This window comes from Phyllostomus discolor, chromosome 7 (genome assembly GCF_004126475.2).
Source record: "Phyllostomus discolor isolate MPI-MPIP mPhyDis1 chromosome 7, mPhyDis1.pri.v3, whole genome shotgun sequence".
NCBI lineage: Eukaryota > Metazoa > Chordata > Mammalia > Chiroptera > Phyllostomidae > Phyllostomus > Phyllostomus discolor.
The window spans coordinates 119,517,347-119,538,780 of NC_040909.2; positions in this window are offsets into that span (position 1 = coordinate 119,517,347).

The following is a 21,434-nucleotide window of genomic DNA, read 5'->3' on the forward strand; positions in this document are numbered from 1 at the left end:
CTCATAGAAATGTACACAAAAAACAACAATAACAATAACATCTGTCCAAAACAAAAACAAGCTTTTCATTTATTTGGTTTATGTCAACTAAATTTCATTACATGTGTTTAATTGAATTAATAGAATATTGAAGTGTACTTATCATTTGTAATGAAATAAAAGGTTGTTTATGATTGGATAAAACCACATATTTAACCTGTATGTTCACTTAAAATCACTTCATTATACTAATAAGAGAAAATTAATTCAAAATAATAAATTTAAAATTCTATTAATATTTCAATTGTGCTTGACATTTAATGTGGCTTGCATTAGAATCATTTATTGAACATTCTTTGACTCCTATAAAGAGAATATTAAAAAATGACAAGACAGAATAAATTCCAACTTTGGCCTGAGAATTCTTATTCACTGACTGCAAAAGTCCTTGAAAGTTTTCTTGTATTTGAAAACATACTTTAAAAATTTCCACTTGTATTAAATACTCCAAAATTTATGTAGCTTTACATAGCATTATGTACTATTAGTGACCATGTGAAGAAAAGTGTTAATGTACTACAAAAAAGTGGGCTAATATTTGAGGGGGAACAAGCCATTTTTAAAAAGCTTCTCAATTCAAAACATATTAATGTGGTAAATGCTCCATGAAGTATGATTAGTGGACTTGTTCAGTATAAAATAGTCACATAAATCAATTTCCAGTTTAGCTTAACACTTAATATTTAATAATAGCACCACTGACATGTCATGATTATTAAAGTTCTTTTTGCCAATCCCATCTAAGAATAAGTAGACTAATTCCTTAAGTCAAAACCAAGAAGTATTAATTGTGGATTTAAACATAACTCAGTTTGCAACCTGTTATTGATCTCATTCAATTATGTAAAGAGCCTATCTGTAGAAAATAGACCCTCAAAGCAAGGGATGTGTTAACAATCACAGCTGTGATTCCTGTGAACCCTGACTTCACAGTGTATACAGAGTGAATCAAGACATTAGCTGTGAAGCAGGAGTTAAGGAACCTATCTCTTCTAATGTGATGAATTTATTTCCTCTTACTTTGTAATACAGGGAGGAGGCACTATATCTATATCACACAAGTTCATTATTTCTTTCCAAGAAAACTCTCTCTTTAAATCATTTTATCTGCCCTTTCATTATTATTAGCCCTGTCATGACAGAACTCTGCTTAATTAAAGGAGTCTCTTACCTATATTTATTGAATGTCTCTAAGAAGTATAATTAAAAAATTAAATATTTTCTTGACCTAAGTAACTTTTTATCCAATGTATGGAGAAAAAAATGTGTGTATCTGTATGCATGTGTGTTGGTTGCATAAAGAATAGCTAAAAAATAATAACATGGATGTTTTATTGTTATTTTTTCAATATTATCATCATTATGACTTCATGTTAACTCTTTAGTGAGGAAAAAAAATTATAGAAATTTGTGAAGTAATGCCCAGTAACAGGTGATTATGAGTGGAATACTGTGAAAGGAAGAATCAAAAAGAAAATGCTCTAAAACGTTTATGGAAAGTACATGTAGCTAAAGCTGTAAACAGTGAAATAAATTTCCCCATTTGTAAAAACTGCTCTAGGTCACACAACACATGTTTTTAGGGACCCAGTGACAAGGCTAATGATTAAAAATGAAAATTTCCAAAGCGATTTTAATGATTTTTGAATCTTTTTAATGGACTGAATTTGGGGGATTGGATCACTGCCTAGCAGGAAATTTTACAAATGTGACTTTAACCCATCTGCAGTTCCCTAAATATTCTAAGGGGAGAAATAAAGGCTTGATAGATTGTTGCCCTTTAGTCACTGAAATATACGGGTATTTGATTTTCAAAGCAATCAGTGAATATTTCAGCAGTGGTATAAGCATTTTGCCTCTGGGTGGCTCTTAACATTGTTTTATGTGACATGATTGGCTATGGACTTAGAGAAGAGATTTAAAAATCACAAGAACATTGTAGATATTTTTCAGCCCAGTTGGGTTTTAGGCTTTATTCCAAATGAAGCTCATTTCAAAGGTCTTTGAGAAAAAAAATCACAAAAGCAGAGCCAGTTCAGTGAAGTTTAGCAGTAGTTAAGACTTCATTCTGTAGATTCTCTTCTTTTTAGCTCTAGCCCCATGATTATCCCAAGCAGAGTGATTTAATGGAGTGGCAAAATTATACTACTATATTTTTAATTACTTGCTGGATTTTTTTCTTTTAACAAAGTTCATGTCCATTTTAGCTCTGTTGCAAGTAGCAATGCAGTTCCACAATATCTTTCCATATGCGCATGGAAATCAGTTCTAATATAGTGTAAGTAAGGAGCTTGCCTTAGGTGCCAACCTTCTCAGAGAAATTCGGTTTTGATTTGAGTTCCTAGTATTTATTCTCTAGAATTTTCAGATAACTTATCCATTTGTTTTACCTCAGATACATCATTTTAATATTATAATTGTAGTAAAATATATGTAACAAAATTAACACCTTGACCATTTTTATGTATACAGTTCGGGGATATTAAAAACATTTGTTAGGTTGTGCTACCATAACCACCATCCATCTCCAGAAGGTTGCAGGAGAAGATCTTGCACAACTGAAACTCTGTACCTGTTAAACAATTCTCCCCATTTCCCCCTACCTTTAGCCCCTAAAATGGACCATTCTACTTTCTCTCTTCATGATTTCAACTACTCCAGGTACTTCCTATAAGTGGAACCATGTATTATTTGTCGTTTTAAGTCTGTCTTATTTCATTTAACACAACACCTACCAGGTGGTAGTATATATCAGAATTTCTTTGTTTTTAAAGATGAATAATATTGTATTGTATGTATATACCATAGTTTTCTTATCTGTTCATTGTCAGCAAACATTTAGGTTGATTCCATTTTTTGACTTATATATTTGTTTATTGAAGGACACTTGGGTCACTTCAACATTTTAACTATTGTGAATACTGGGTCCTTTCATATATATACCCAGAAGTGTGATTTGTGGATCATTTAACTCTATTTTTATATTTTTGAAGAACCTCTATACTGAATTCCACAAGCTATATCGTTTTACTTTCCTACCAAGAGTGCACAAAGTTTTGAATTTCTACAAATCCATGCCAAATTTATTTTTCATTTCTTAAAAATAGTAGTCATCCTAATGGGTATAAGGTGGAGTTGCATTGTAATTTTTATTTGCATTTTCCTAATTATCAGTGAGTGATGTTGAGTATCTTTCTATGTGCTTATTGGTCATTTGTGTATTTTTGGAGAAATGCCTGTTCAATGCCTTTTCTAATTTATGAATTAAGTTGTTTTTGTTTGTTTTTGTTTTGGTGGGTAGAGTTTTAGGAGTTCTTTCTATAATTTGAATATTAATCCTTTATGACATGTGTGATTTTTAAAATATTTTCTCCCATCCTGTGGGTAGCCTTTTTACTATGTCGACAATGTCTTGTGATGCACAAAATGTTAAAATTTTCATGAAGTTCAATTTGTTATTTTTTTAATTGCCTGTGCCTTTGGTGTCAGTTCCAACAAATCATTGTGAAATCCATCGCCATGAAGTTTTTGTCATATATTTTCTTTGAAGAGTTTTACAGTATTAGCTCTTATGGTTAAGTCTTTGATACATTTTGGATGAACTTGTATAGATGTTGTTAAATAATGGTCCAATGTCACTCTTTTGCATGTGGATATCTAGTTTTTCCAGCACTATTTTGTTGAAAAGACTGTCCTTTCTCCATTGAATGGTTATGGCACCCTTGTCAAAAATCATGTAAGGGTTTTATTTCAGGGCTATCTATCTTATTCCATTAATCTGCATGTGTCTCTTTATGCCAGGACCACACTTTTTTGATTACTGTAGCTTTGTATTTAGTTTTGAAATCAGAAAGTGTAACATTTCCAACTTGTAAATGCTCTGGAATTCACTGCAACTAGAGGGGAGGGTCTGCAACAATTTCCTGCCTCTTTGTACCTCTGAGATCAGAAGCAATGATCAACAGTCAGAGCACAGATTTCCAGTACTTGGAGAATAGGACCTTTTGCCCATCTTGGCTCCCACAGGCTGCATGCAAGCTGCTCCTGGAATGCATGCCATGAGGCTGGGGAATGAGAGATGGGCAGCTGCTACTGTGCCATGACTGAAACTCAATGACAGTAACACAATTTACTCTCCAAACCTTCCCTTGGAACTGGAAAGACTTCAATGGATTCCAGAGTTCCAAAATAGTTATGTTTGACAGATTCTCCCAGTGTAATTTTGGTCTAGATTGAGAGATAGATTCCTAGTTCTTCCAGCTCGGCCATCTTCCCAGAATGCTCTCAGATATATATTTGAGACTGAATTTAAAAGGGCCTCCACAAAGTATGGTAACAAACTGGTTGGTCTTTGATGAGACCAAGAGAAGGCAGTGAGATGGAATGGGCTGGGGTTGTGTTGTTTCAATCTCTCCGTTCATTTGTGGCCTTTGGTAAATCTATGGGAAACAGCTTTCTCACCAAATATGAGTATCAATAGCACCCTTTCAGACAGATCTTGTGAATAATTAATAAGATAAAGTAAGTGAAGGCAGTGGCATTCAAAAATGGAGGTGACCTGAGGTCCTTTAGTCTTTATTTTTATTCTTTTGAGGTGTCATATGAGGAAGAAAATGTTCATGCAGCCCAGTGGATTATTTATAGGCAACCTATGTTCCCAGGTGAATTCAGACAACCTAAATCCATTGAACTGCCTTCGGTGGTTCCCAGAATGCAATCCTCATCAAAGATGAAGTTATGATCGTGAACAGTGAATGTTCCTCCCTTGTGCCTCATGTTCTGGTTTCACACAGAACAAAAACACAAAACCCCACATACTACCTTCAATACCAATTCCATAGCTACTTCAGTCAAAAATAAAGTTTTGTTGTGTTTGAAATAAGATTCTTTTTGTGGAGTCACAGGAAATGCATTTCAGGAACTCATGCATAGGTGGACGTGAGGCATAGCGGTAAGGTTTATTGGGGTGAAAACAAATGACTGCCCCCTGGTGCCTGGAGGTCTCATCCACGACCAAGTGGATAAGGCCTGTCTCACTGCAGACCAGTCCAGCTTCCGAGGCCACACCATGCCCAGGAGGAGGGCCACAACCCAGAGCTGCCATGCCATTAGCCTGGACTCTACCTACCAGCCCAGTACAACGTTGTTCCCATTTGGCCCACTTTTGGGGCTACACTTCAGCCCCTGTGGCTATCATACACAGGCTTGCACAATTGCTATGGAGAGAGAACTCATGAATGCCTGGGTCTTTGTTAACTTAAAAAAAATATTTACTGGTTTGCAAGAGAGAGGGAGAGAGAGAGAGAGAGAGAGAGAGAGACATCAGTTTGTTGTTCCACTTATTTATGCATTCATTGATTGATTCTTGTATGTGCCCTTACTAGAGATCAAAACTATAGCCTTGGCATATTGGGACAACTCTCTGATCAAGTAAGCTACCTGGCCAGAGCCTATTAATCTTTATATCTCCTTGGGTTTGGAAAGGGCTGAGCTTTCTTCCAAATTAACCAGTCTTCTTCCTAATTCTCCACCAGCTCATGCTGGGCCCTCCCCCTATCCAATTCCTTTTTGAGTCTTCCAGTACTCAATGTCCTTATTCTATCTGGTCTTTTCCCCAGATTTTCCCTGGCTAGACTTCTCCCCTCTATAGTCACCCTTCTCATTCCTACTGCACATGCTTCACAAGTTTGCTTGTCATCTGACTTCTACTGCATTTGCCTCAGCAGAGGAATTTCTTCTTGACTGGTTCTTCCTCCTCCCAGTAACATCCAGGAATGGTCAGGGTGTTCCCTGGGGAGATTGGAAAAGGCCCTTTGGTGGAGGATGTGGCTCTCCCTTCCTAGTTAATCAGGCTTGATGTCTGATTCCAGTTGTGCCATTCTCTTGTTAATAGCTAACTTCCTAGTGTACTAAATTCACTGTTATAAGAACCAAGGAAGTTGAACATAATTTGTTTCATAAGAGGAAGTCACTTTTAAGAGTGATCTTCTAAGATACAAAAAGAGTGAGTTTCTTTTTGGTATGTCCTCCTGGGTTTGCTACAAAGTTTATGAAATGTCAAGACATGACATTGCAGTTGAATCGATTTCCAAATTGGTAAGCACCAAATATACTTTGTGCTTGCTTTCTTCCATTTCTAAAACATTTTTGTGAGAGAAACATGAAAAACCACAAGTGAGGTTTATTACAAAATGGAAAACTTTTAAATACTGATTTTGAGGATCACTTGATAGTCTAATCTTGGATAATTAAATTTAAAGTGCTTGTTAATGTCACAAGACACATGACAAATTTTGCAATGTTTACATAAAAATTTACTTCAAATATTGTCGTTCTGGACATTAACTGTGTTTGCATGCACAAATAACTCCCACTTGATAGTTTCCTGGAGACAATTACAATGCTTATACGTCCTCTTAAGTAGGAGCACTAATCTTAATTGTAGGCAGAAACGCTGAAAACAATTTTGATCAACTCAAAAGCTTGCCTGGACCAGGAAAACAAAGTCTTAGGAGAGTTATATTTTCCAGAAACGTAAAAGTCCTGCTTTAAGTGTTCACATCATAGTACTTTTCACAGATTTCTGGTGAATTCTTCTCAAGGATCAAAACTAGGAGAATGTTTATCTTTCTGTTTAGACTTAAAAATTGAAAATACCCCAATGATGGCACTCAAGAAAATCTGCACAGCCTTTCAGAAATAGGGCTCACCTCTAGAGCAAGTGAAAACAAAAACTGGAATCACGAAGAAAGATTTTATCTCAGACTGTGAGAGCCACTGCAGATCCCTGGGGAACACCCCTGCTGTCAGACTTTTAGCTTAGGGAGGAGATGAATTTATTAGCTGGATGGAGAATTCAGTTGTTTATGTTCCCAAACAGGTAAAGAGCACAGTACTTACTTAATCTAAAATGGTCAGACATCGTATAATCTAATTCTTTTTTTCAAAATGTATAGCTTCATCTTACGTAATAGTGACTAATATTCATATTTTCTTCTTTTATACTCCATTCCCTTCAGTATGCCTGGTGACAATAAATACCCTCATGCACGTACGCCGAGGGTGTTATTGGAACTCTGTTGATTTAGAAATTAATTCTCCCTGAGTTGCTAGGTTTCAACGGGAGCCTGAAAAGATAAATAGGGATTTGTCAGATGAACAGAAGGTGAAGGAGGTTTGTCAAGCGAACAAAGGGTACAGGAGATTTACACTGAGGATATTGCTGATGTTCACACCTAAAGAGACAGACAAGCCGAGTGGGTGTGTAGGAGGACCATATAATTTGCCATCCAAACTGGGATGCATTTGAAAGTAAAAGAGGACACCAACAATTAAAATTACACTACTTTTTGAAATGTTTATTGGCCCATAAATTTAATGTAGTATGCTGACAGACTTATGCAATATTAACAAACTATGCTTTCAAAGGTAGTTTTTCTGAAAATTAAGCATTAGATGTGTAGGTTACAGAAAACTTTAAAACTTTCTTTTCAATATTGATTTTTTGAACATTAAATTCACTAGAAAGACAATCATTATTTTTGGTGTATATTTAGAATGTAAAAGAGTTATTAGGTTGTTTCTGATGCAGACACCGGCCCGCAGTGTCTGAGTCATTATGGAGGAAATGAGATATTAAGACGGAATACTGAGTCTGGTGGAGGAAAAGGGACAGCATAGCTTTTCTCTCAAGTGGAGCAAAAGCTGAGGCCTCTGCCATGACAGGCCTTTATTTCTTTTCTCTGCCCATTACATGATGGTCCTCATTTACTATGCTCAGGTTTGCTTTAGGTGGTTACCTTTTACAGAAAACAAAGGAGCCAATGCCACTAATCACATCACAGAAGAATGATATTTGCAAATGAAAAGGCAAAAGTGGTTAAACTGGTTACACTCATCCTTGGAAGGTTTAGCATGGATTTTAGGAAGTTGCTTTGCAGTAAATGCCCTCAATTCAGGGTGAGGGGGTTTTAGCAAAAAGCAAGACTCATAGTGGCCTAGGTACATTGCAGGCCTGATTCCCCATGGGAGAACCTATCTGTGGGCGTGGGTCCCGTGCATCTCTGAGTGGGAGCTGGGCCCACACCACGCAGAATGGTTTCCTACAGTTTCTGTCTGTTGATTCTGTTTCTTGTATCTAGAAAATATTTTTACTAGAATATTTTCAGTGTGTTCTTATTATTTCATAAAATAGCTTGCAATTCCAACTGACTGTATTTTATAGTTGCTGCATTTGAAATCATTGATAATTTCAATGAACGTTTCTCCATAGGTAATAATATACAATTTAAAAAATTAAAATATAATACATAGTTAAATATACTTATTCTTTGGTATAAAGTTATATATATTTTCACACAGTTACACATTGATGGAACCAACAACACAATCAGATTTGGGTTGTTTCTATCACCCCCAGAAAGCTCCCTAAGCTTTCTATTTTAGGTCACACCCTCTCCCCACCACTCACTGGACAACCAGTGTTCTCTTCTCTCTAATTACATTTTGTTTTTTGGAAAAAAAAATGCTTTTATAATTCAACAATTTATAGTTAAACACATAAATATTTTATACCAAATATTTTCAGAGTTAGTCTTTTTGCCTCATAGGCAGGAAAATTTGAGCTATCTCATGTAGCTGTATTTTCACCAATATGTCCCCTAGAGCAAGTTATATAAAGGAAAGACTAAACAAATGGGACTGCATCAAACTAAAAAGCTTCTGCATGACTAAAGAAAACATTAGCAAAATGAAAAGGGAACCAAACATATGGGAAAGTATATTTCCTAAACGATACCTCAGACAGGATTTGATGTCAAAATACATAAAGAACTCACATGACTCCAAACCAAGGAGACAAACAATCCAATTAAAAAATAGGCAAAGGACCTGAACAGACAGTTCCCCGAAGAGGACATATAGAGAGCCTAGAGACACATGAAAACATGTTCAATATCACCAGCCATCAGAAAGATGCAAATTAAAATGACAATGAGATACCACTTCTCACAGGTGAGAATGGCCACCATAACTAAATCAATGAACAAATGTTGGATAGGTTGTGGAGAAAAGGAAACCCTAGTGCACTGTTCGTGGGAATGCAGACTGGTGCAGCCACTCTGGAAAATGGGATGGAATTTCCTCAATGAATGAAGGATAGAACTGTCTTTTAACCTGGCAATTCCACTGCTGGGATTATACCCTAAGCATCCTGAATCACCAATTCAAAAGAACCTATGCACCCCAATGTTCATAGCAGTGTTATTTACAATAGCCAAGTGCTGGAAACAGCCTTAGTGCCTATCAGTAAATAAATGGATCAAAAAACTGTGGAAATATACACACTGGAATACTATTCAGCAGAAAGAAATAAGGAACTCCTACCCTGTGTGACAGACAGCGTGTATAGAACTAGAGAGTATTATGACAAGCGGAATAAGCCAGGAGGTAAAAGACTAATACCATACAATCTCACATATAAGTGGAATCTAATAAAAAAACAAACAAACAAGTGAGCAACACAGAACCATAGACGTGGAAGTAAAGCACAAACAGGCAGTGACCAGAGGGGAGGTAGGAGGGGGATAATGGGGGGAAGAAAAGGAAGGATCAAGTCAAGGAACACGTATAAAGGGCCCGTGGACAAGGACAATGGCAGGGGGGAGGGAGGTGACTGAATGTGGGAGATGGGGGTGGGAAGGGTAGGGGAAAATAATGGGGTGAAATGGGAACAACTGTAACTGGGCAACAAGAAAAAAAGAAAAAATGCCGTGTATGACAAATATGTATAACACAGAAATCTTAAATTAGTTTGTGTGTACGATTGATTCTTTGATGATTTTAGACATTTCCATCCTGCAACAGGGTGTAGATTTTTTGCAATGCCATTTCATTCCAAACTAGATTATAAATTTAATCAATAGACAATAAGACACTCAAGAAGAGATATTTTTCTACAATGGATATTTCAAAACACAATTATAAATATGAGAATTTAGTCTTATATGTTAGTTGAGCTTCATCATTTAATTTTATCAATTTTACTAATGTATTGGTAGATATAAATTTTGGTTTTACTATTACAAAGAGTTGCCTTCAGTTATTATTTTATAAAAGTTTTAAAAGCTGGCATTTTTGGTGCACCAGCTGATGAAATATATGGTTCAAATTTCTTCTGATTTTGAACAAAATGAAACCCAAATTGAAACACTGAATTTAAGGATTATCAATCAGCAATTGCACACCAGGAGAATGCTAAATATGGGAAATGCAGTTGTAAACCAAAACATATATGGTTTCTAACACCATGGAGCTTTCATTTTAATGCAGAAGGTTGATAATAAAGTGAATATATATTCACACACATACACATATATCTCTTAGAAATTATGAACAAAATATGAAATGAGGTGATTGCATGAAGAGGGAATAATTGATGTTGTGTTGGACAAATTACTCAGAAAATACCTACAGTCTTAATTACAGATAAATGCACCAAGTCTCAGAGAAGTTAACGTTTGACAAATGACATGTGCTCAAGTTGGAATTCAAATCCAAGTCTATCCAGTTTCAAACTTTGCATTTCTACTGCATTTATTTGGAAGGTTGGAATGAATGCTTGATAGATCCCAAGATGCCAAGATTCATGAGACATAGGCTATTTTCATGATGGCAGTGACTTAGGGGGAAAATTGCCTCCGCAACAATCTTTTAATGGTTTTTAATATCATAAGCAAGATTTTCCTAATTGAATACTAGTGTGAAATTAGCATAGGGAGAGACAAGGTAAAAGCATAGGTTATGTAGGATGCTGGGGTTATTCATATTAAAATATTCACCTCCATTTTTATAATATGTAATATAGTATATACAACAGCTCTTGGAATCTTATTGAGAAGCTACATTATTTTGGATTCAGAATGCTGCTAATAAAGTTGATATTATCCCATGGGTGTAGAATAATCGAAGAGCATGAGTTATTTAATAAGATACTTGCTGCATAATCATATATATGATCTATAAGATAAATCATATACATTTGTCTAAAGAATAAACTGGTTTAGAGTACTTGCAATGGGCAGTTTTTGTTATGTTCCTCTTAGTTTATGCTATAGTGTCCTGTTAAAGAATTACCAGAGCTTTAATTGCCAGATACAGAGAGGAGGCAGCTGTGGCTACAGAACATATGCTGAGTCTGTTTTAAATGATGTGAGTTCAAGTCCCAGCTCTGAGCCTCAGTTTCCTTTTTCATCTGTAGCATTGACATGCCGTTGAGTTCACAGGTTTGGATGTTGAAAACCAAAAGGCAGTGCTGTGCTCCCTGGGGGGTACATGCCTTGTCATAACACTGACCATTAAGGAATAATGCTTTTTTGCTCACTCAGTGTTTTGCAATAATTTATTTAATAATTCCTCAAAGTTGAAATTTCTCTATATAATTAATATAAGCATCTATGTTTTAAATGACATGTAATGTATATCTTCTACCTAAACTCTAAAGATTGGCCGTTGATGACACATAGAATTTTTGCTGTCCTGGTCCTATTCAGAACCTCTTTTTCTTCTGCTGCCCTGCTGATCTTTTGGGCCCCGTGCTGTTCCTGTGTCACATCTGTCACATGAAAATGGACTCACCTTTGTTCCAGGGTTTGAACTACTTTTAGAGAGCTTTTCTTCCTCTCTCTGCATTTTCTTACACTACAGGCTCCATGTTTATGGATTTCTATTTCTCCAGCTCTCACTGTTTCTAATTTGGTCCTAAATAGATTTTGGGGAAGTGAGAGGTTTAAATAGGTTTGTTCTCTTTTAACAGGTGAGGTACAAAACGCCTATCTGCAAGCCAGGGGTGACGTCCTTCTCTAGCAGGGGCAGGGTCGCAGGGTTGTTTCGGAGGGTGGCTGTAAGTGAATAGCTTTCAGGCCGGTCACTCTCTGAGACGGGTTTTCCTGCTGGGCAGATGGCACTGACTTCGGGACACTCGCTGTGCTGCACACACTCTCGGAGATTTCTCTAGTAGGCTGCAGTCAGAGGGTTGTTTAACTATTTTGAAGCCAGTGTGCACAGTCTAGGAAAACGTTTTATAATCTTCAGCTTCTCATTATGGAAATATGACGCACTCTGGCTGTAAACTCTCATGCTTTCCCCCAGTCTGGGCTGGATTTATCATGGACGGAGCAGGTGAGTGCCCATTGGAAAGGCCCTCCCCTCTCAGGTTACTGCCTGATCCTGCAATGACTAGTCCAGAAATAAAAATATGATATATTTGCTATTTTGTATTCAGACTCATTAAATAAAATATTAAACACCCACTATGTACTAGGGGCACTCTTCCATGCACTGGAATATATGACCATTTATATTAACTATATTATATATTTTTTACAAAAATACCTTTGGAGGGACCATGAGTTGTTACCATTATCCTTTAATGGCTAGATGTTAATGAGCTTGATAATGCTTTACAGCAGTGGTTCCAAAGATGGTCCCAGACCAGCCTCATTATCATCAATTGGGAACTTGTTGGATATGCCCTACTGATTCCAAATGCTGGCGGCGGCTCCCAGCAATGTATATTTTAATAAGCCTTTTGGGTGATTCTGATGCTGCTAGACTTTGAGACCCACTGTTTAGCAGCATGTCATTTACAGAGAAGAAAGTGAGGAGACTCTTCTGGGGAAAAGAGACAGGAGAGGTGAATTTTGATAATGCAAGGAGAAAATAAGAAAACGATCCACATTTCCACCATGGACACAGAGGGCTTGGCAGGAACACTTCAGTTAATGGGCATGAAAAGCTTGAATTTTTACACCTGAAACAGAGGGTGTCCAGATGGAGAGGGATATGAACAATGAAAAGAATTGAAAAGCTACTGAAAACTAACTTTAGAGATGTCATTATTTACTCAGAGACGGTGGGCACAGCAGTGAACACTGTTGCTCGGTTGAAACTTGTGCCTCAGTCTGTTGATGTAAAACACTGTATCCCCTGCGCTTGTGGAATCCTCAGTAGAATGCACATTCTTGCAGGTGCTTTGTTATCTTACGGTCCTTTATCCTGCCGTAGCCTACATATCTTCGCTGTTGGCTTTGCTCCTAAAATTTCTTTTGTTGGTAACTTGCTTTACTGAAAGTGTCACCTCACATACTGCAGTTATAAAAAACATGGGACAAAATACCTGCCAAGGAGATTTAACTTGGTTGGTCGAATTGTTCTTTGTTGGTCTCCTGAAAGACATTCTGGTTTTCCTAAATGTCTTTTTGCCAGTGATCTGTCTTTGTTGGTGATCCGTTCAGGGAGTAAAAGTCAGTATAGGTTTTATTTCATTACGTATGATGAAAATGTTTGTGTAAAGGGTTTCTTTATTCAATAAAACTTTTTCATTATATTACTGTTTTGTTTTGTGTTATGTTCAGTTTGTGGTGCTTGTATTGTCAGCATATACTATATAGAATTTCTCCTGCGAAATTCTCATTAACCTGTATTACTGTATAAGCCATTAAGCTTAGATTTAGAATATGAAGAGAGAAAAAACCAAATCTTTGTTTTGTGTTTGATTGCATGAGACTTACAGATCTCTCCATTCCACTGGCAAAGGGCTACATTGTCATTAATATATTCATTCTTCCTTAATTACTACTTGTAGGAGCTCCAACCACACTTCCTGATTAAATTATGTCATGTTGTTATTAAATACAATACAAATCATTCTTCATTTGCCAAATAAAGAATGAACCTCTCAATAAATATTAATTAAACCATATTTTATGTAGTGAATTCTCTTTGAATTATACAATCCATATCTAGACAGAACAAATGGTTGGAAATAATAGCAGGTAGGTTTTCTCCAGAAGGAGTGTTGAGGGTGTGTGTGGATATAGTAAAGGGTGGGAGAGTGTGGAAGAGGCAGGAATCGGGGGACGGGGGGAGCATCATAAACCTCTGATCACAAGTAGAGTTTTGGTGAAGAATCAGTAAAATTTGTAATGTTGACCCTGTTGGTTAATAAACTGTAGTGAGAATGGCTGTATCTTTTCTTCCTCTAATCTTTTTCTTTTCCTTCATCCTCTTGGTTTTCATTGACTTATACTACACACACATCCTTGATGAAAATGCAGTGTAGTAGTAAGTACTTGGTGAAATGAAAATGTTTAAAAAGCTGAGTTCTGATTTTTACTTGCTGGCTTTGTATTCTCAGGCAAGTTACCTGATATTTAGGATTCTTTGTTTTCCCTTTAGTGAAACTAACATGAAATTCACTTTTAAAAGGTAGCATTTCATCTGTTTATTCATCATTCAGGAACACTTATGGATAGTCTACTACAAGATGGGGAAAAAGTAGGTTTATAATAGTTTATATGGAAAATAATATAATAATTAATAGTATAAGGATAAACTGTATTTCATGTACTCATGACTGTCAACTTAGTTTTTCCACATTGTATGTTGCAGACTCTGCTATGCATGCTAACAGATGCCTATGATCCCTACTATGTATAAGACACATTTCTAGACACATTACTAGAATGTTATTAATAGCAACTATTCTAAAATGTTCTCTTCTGCTTAAGCTTTCATGAAAACAACCCAGTTGAGGTCATCCAAAAAGGGAATTTCTCATCAATAAGCTTTGTTATAACTTCCTCATTATCACTTCTTCCTTAGCTTTATCAGATTTTCCCTCCACTGCCCTCACATACTGGTAATTAATTATCCACAGTTAACTAAGATTTCAAAATGATATAAGGTTACCAGGTTTAGACTTAGAAGAAGTTTACATCAACGACTTTTATTAGCTCTCAGAGACTGAGTATTAATGTCTCTATATGTCGATTTCTTTATCGATACATTGAGATAATAATATAGATTCTTGCCTGTTGATTAGCACTTGCGCACATATTATAATGTGCTTAGAATACTGTCCTCTCACATGATCTTGTTCCCTTCTTAGTAAATGCCTAAGTGTTTTTCCACACAAAACTCAAATATCTGTCCTCTGATGCATGACATTTGAATTGTCTAGGCAGTTGGTTTCATCCTATTTAGCGTTTCCATTGGACTTTCTACATAGTCTCTACTACTATATTTCATTTGTCTTTCCCACAGGACTGAGAGATGCACAAGACCCAGAACTATTAATTATGTATATTTGTATCACCTTAAAGCAGCCCTAGAACAAAGTGAGATATAAATGAGACGGGCAACACATACACAATTTATGAGCATACTGACATACCATCTCTCAGGAGTGAGACTGTTTGCCAGTATGTTTAAGATCCTAAGCTTTAAGTTCAGATTCATATTCCATCTGCACCATTTCAGTGCTGTGTTACCCAGGAAAAGTCACTTAATATTTCTGAGCCTCAGTTCCCAAACTTTAACATCACAGAACTATAGTGAGAATGCAGTGAGTACCCACAGAGCACTTGGTTATTGGAATCTTTGATATTATTCCATTTCCTGTTTATGTATATTGTGTGTGTGTCTAAGCACATTGTAATATGTGCAAAAGTGTGAAACTTGGGGTTGCAGTGTCGTAGAAGACAATGCAAATTAGAATGTAAGAGTCACTTCCAAGGATATTGAGGAAGAGAAGGATGTGTTCTAAGGCCAGTGCTAATCAACAGGCAAGGATCTATATTATTATCTCAATGTATCGATAAAGAAATCGACATATAGAGACATTATACTCAGTCTCCAAGAGCTAGTAAAAGTCGTTGATGAAAACTTCTTCTAAGTCTAAACCTGGTAACCTTATATCATTTTGAAATCTTAGTTAACTGTGGATAATTAATTACCAGTATGTGAGGGCAGTGGAGGGAAAATCTGATAAAGCTAAGGCAGAAGTGATAATGAGGAAGTTATAGCAAAGCTTATTGGTGAGAAATACCCTTTTTGGATGACCTCAACTGGGTTGTTTTCATGAAAGCTTAAGCAGAAGAGAACATTTTAGAATAGTTGCTATTAATAACATTCTAGTAAATCATTCTGAAATATTAAAACAACATTGAAGATGAATGGAAAGTTATCTAGCCTACGGTTTTAGCAGACAGAGAAGTAAGGGGTTGTAGAATGATATAAAAATCACTATTGACTGGATAAATCCTATAGTCAGGCTGATCTAGGAGGCAAGTGGACTATATGAGTTACTTTACCCAATTACATTAAAAAAAAACCCTGTGTCTGGAAGAAAGACATTTAACATGATTTCTCTTGGTTTTGCCGCTCATACAATGAAGAAACATGAGCTAGATAATAATAAGATTATGTGAATAAGTGACCACTTGACTGGTCATATTCAGGATGCATGGAATAATAAATTGATTGACTCACTCTGGATATTACTCTGATTCAGCCACACTGGCTTTCTTGCTGATTTTCTAATCAGCCAAGCATAATTTCACCCCAGAATCTTGTTGTCCCTCCTCACCCAGATATTTTCATGACTTTTTACACTTTGTTTAGGCTTTTGCTCAAAGGTTACTTTAGGAAGGGCTTCCTTCACCAGTAATTTAAAATAGTTATCTTCACACTCAATGTGTACTACTGTAGTTTATTTTCCTGGGTAACACTTAACACTATCTTCCAGTATATTATACATTTATTTGTCTCTCTCACAGGAGTTAGAACTTTTAAAAAGTAACTACCTTGGCATACAGTAGGTACTCATGAAATATTTATGAATCAATGAATATCTGAATCAATGATTGTGATGGGATTTCTTATGAAATTGTGCAGAATTTTCATGTTTTAATCAGCAATTGTATACAGAAATACATGGCAGCTTATCAAAAGCATGGTAAGAACTTTTGGAAAGATGGCAGAGGAAGTAGATGTGTTAGAAAAAAACTTCGGGCAGGTATTTTAGCACTATGTTTAAAATGTAGATGCAGTTCTCTTTACCATGTGCCCATGAAAGCATTTGACTCAAACAGGTGGATGGCACAAAAGCTTGGAGAGAATCCCTATAACAATGCACTGCAACATTATGATTCAGAATGATTTTGAATAATAAGATGAGCCACATCTAAAAAAATGAAAAATAATAGAAAAACTGTAAAAATTGCAGTTGGATTTTAAAAAATTACATGAATACAAGGTGAGTGAAGGTACAATGAAAATGAACTTATAATGGAACAAATCCAGACTAGCTGAAATCTAGAGAATTTAATAAATAACCAACTCTGTAAGAAGGCTATTTAAAAAGTTAATTCAGTGTTTGGCTTTGTGAACAGAAGCATTAGTGCCCAGGAAGAGCGATAATTGCTCTATTATCTTCTGATTAGATATAGTACATCTAGAATATATCAGTTTATTCATTTATGTGTTTAATACATCTTCACTGAGTACCAAGTATATGTTAGACACAATTCTAATTACTGAGGAAACTATGGGAAATACATCTCCACATCTGATTTCTCTGTGTGATGGATGATATGCGTTTTTGAAGCGTAAGAGGGCAACTCACTTCTCTGCACCCCATTTTAATGCAAGCATTGACAAATTACCATGCATTTAGCCAGAGTGAAAATGACAAAGTTGAAAAAGATGAAATTGATAAAAAAGAGAAGTCTTACGTTAAGCATTTGAAGTTGTACTTTTGGGGGGCGAGTGAATAAATGAATTCTGTATTGTTTTGAAGTTGCGAACTAAGACTAACAGATGAATTTATGTGTGAAATAGGATTTGAGTCTCTGCACATTCAAGTTAATTACCTCTTAATGTCATACTCCACAAAGCCCTGATTTCTTCATCCTTGAATATGTTTAGCAGAGTCTAGATGGTCATCTTTAAGAGTAGTTTAGACAGTCTTCATGAAAAGTTGAATGAGACAATTTCCAATTCTGAACTTTTGTGAAAATGAATTATGTTTTCTACAACAGATTCTAGAAAAACGAGAGTTTTGCTAAGTAGGATGCTGTCAGAATGTGTTTAGAAGGAGAAATTTTAAAGTGATCTTGGAATTGCAAGCATTCTCAATGATTTACAAGATCTCTTGTGAGATTGTTCTTTTACAAAGCTGAGGGAAAGCAGAGTTCTGAAGTTGAAGGTGGTGAGAAAATGTGAGGCGGGGCTGTAGATAAAGATAAAGAGAGTGAATGTGGAAGAAAGAGGAAAACTGTGACTTGGTTACTAATGCTTTGCCTGAAGTGAGCCTGGGTAAAACCTGTTTGTATGGTTCATATAAAAAATTTAAAAAGCTTGAGATTGTAGCAGAATTTTCCAATTTGCTTTGTCACCCTACTTCTCTTTTTTGGAGAGTGGGAAATGACAGAGTTGATAGAACTGGAAATGATATAAAGAAGGAGATGGTATTAGAATGAATACAGCTTTCTTGGAACTAAGAAAATGGGAGAAGCTCTTGTGAAGAAGATCAAGATGATGACTTTTTTTCAAATACAATAGAAATACAACAATAGATAAATTAAATAAGGATGGAAAGAAACTCTGGAATCTCTGGAACCAGAGTTGTATGATTAGTGAATTCTAGAAAATTCTAGAAAGAAAAAATATGTGTCCAACATAGGGATTAGAAATAATAGGATAATGAAAGCACTGATCTGGTAAGAAGAAAGGGAATTGTTTGGAATGTATCTCTTCAAGGTCGATGTGGAAGTTGTTGAGCACTTTTTTTTTTTTTGCTATTATAGGAGCATAATTCTACATACATGTGAGTAACTCAACAAATCCTCCTTACCCCCACCTCATTAAACTGTATGCTATGTACAAATATCAATATCTGGTCAAAACCCAAAATTCTGTTAGCTACATTACTATTTATTTGAAAAAATATGTATTTGGCTGAGTTAAGAAGGTCTTTGCTTTTTAGAATAACCAGAAGGGATGACAGAAATACTGACAGGTTTTGACTCGGGCAGAAGTCAAGATTAGTTAGTGAAAGAGAGCAGAGTGACTCCACAAAGCTTGACCAGCAGACGTAGTTAACCTGAGAAGACGGATGGAGGCTGCATGTGAGAAAGCAAAGCTGGGCTTTAAAGTCAAGCTAATTGCGTGATGGAAGTTTGCATCTGATGTTACCTGTCTTGGGCCTTGCTTTATCTCAAGGTCTCCTCATCCTGTGGCGAAGTATAGGCAATACGCTCAGGAAGCTAAGAGCATAGAATGTGCAGCCAGACCTCCTGGGTTTGACTCAAGATTCATAACCCATTACCATCTAACTGTGGTATTTAACATTTCTGTGATACAGTTTTTTCATTTTAAAATGGATTTAATTAGAACTATTTCCACTTAATAATTAATCATTAATAATAATAATTCACTTCAGAAAGTTGAAAGAATGAAATAAGTTGATACACATAAAAGAAAACAAACAAACAAACAAAACTTCCCCAAACAAAGAACCAACCTCCTGGAGCATAAATGTGATCTATGTGAAATAGTTGTTAATATTATGAATAGCTGATCAATTGGACTAGTGTCACTTTTTTATATTTCTATTGCTGTTGAATCTCACCACTGCAGGTCTTGACAATATACAAAACAAATGCAAAACCTCTTAGTTAAGGATTTCCTTGGGGGCTTTGTTAATCATAGCTATTTTCTTTAAAGCACAGTTAAGTGAAAGATTTATCTTTCATTTGCCTACTTTGATAAGACTGGTGCAGTGAATAATAATTTTAAAAAGTGGATTTCTCTATCTTCGTTTTTGGAAATGTCTGTGTACTCCTTTTGTTATTAGAGATTTTAAATGTGGGAGTTGCTTGCTTCTTACATTATTCAAGTTCTCCATGACATCTAAAATGCCCTTTTATGCTAATCTGATCCTTCTCAGTATCAGTCCTCAGTAACTTAGGAATGCACATTTTCATAAATACAATCAAATCATCCCCTCCTTCAAAATTCACCCACCCTGGAGTCTAGCAACATGCAATCAAGTTTGGTTGTTTAGCCACTCAATCTTGTTTAGCAAAACTTGATTAGATTTTATCATTCTACTTATTAAAGATCCCATCTGTTTAAAACTTCTTTTCTGTGTAGAACAAATTTCCCTCTTGTTTTCTCTTTTCTGTTGGACTTACTTGCTTTTTGAATTTTGTAATCCAAAAACAATTATCTGCAACAATTTTTTCCTTTTTGTTTTGGAGAAAATGTTTTATTTTTCTTTCTGGAGAAATAGAATCATTTTGTGGCTATAAATTAAGAATCCCAGGCAGTCTGCCCCTACTTGGCACAGCATCAGACTGAACTAAAATGAAATCTAAGGGACACATAATAGGTTTAGTTAATAATCTCAGAGACAGCAGGATGGGGAGATTGTGACAATTGGTACCAAAAAAATTAGTCAGGGAAACTTCAAGAATTGGACTAGAATATTTGTGGTAAGGGAGAAATTTTGGAGATAGACTGCACAAGAGAAGGAGAATATCATTTCTCTTAAAAGGAGCCCTTTATGTTTTTCATTGCGGTTAGGACATGGCAAGATACAAAAGAAACAAATGCAAAACCTCTTAGTTAAGGATTTCTTTGGGATCTTTATTTATTATAACTATTCTCTTTAAAGCACAAATATGTGGAAGATTCATCTTTCATTTACTCACTCTGGTAAGACTGGCAGAATGAATAGTAATTGACATTAGAGTTAAACTGCTCTGGGATTTGCATCAAATGTTTCTCCCTGGAGTTGGAAAAGTAAATGAAACTCTAGATCTAATGAAATAAGGGGCTATTAAAGAACTTCGTTGCCCGACTGGGGTATACTGTGCACTGACTCTCAGGTATAGCACAGGGATCAAGGTGAAAGGTAGGTTAGTATCACGGGGAAGGAAAGAATTTCTCCTAATAATTAAATACCGATATATCCCTCAAGCTAAGGTCAATTCTCTTGGCTAGAGCCAAGGCACTAGCGGTTGTGAGAAGAGGGGCAGACGAGGAAGCCATAGCGAAGGGTGGATTGGTGTAAGCCATTGCTCTGAGGAGAGGAAATAACAGGTTATCTTTTATTTATATATTACCTTTTATAGTTTCTATATTTTGATTGTTTTAAACACACACATGATATATTAGTATAAGAATAAAACTTATACATGACATTCATACAAACATAAACTTGTGGTAGAGCATGAGATATTTTCTTGCTGATATTTGTGCAGGATAGTAAGGGCTTGAAGAGCTTGGATACAGTGAACAATGGCCAAAGGCTGGTGGTGTCTAAGCCAGGAAACCTTTAATTCACATTCTATACTAGTGTGAGAACTTGGAAATTCTCATCATTTCTCTGAAAATTAGTTCTCTCATCTGTACAATGAGAATAATGAAAATGACCTCATAGGATAAATTAGAAGTACTTGCCATACAGTGGACGATTTATGACAACCATTAATATTTTAATTAATTAAATTATTTTAATTATTAAACTTAAAAACAATATTGTGAAAAAT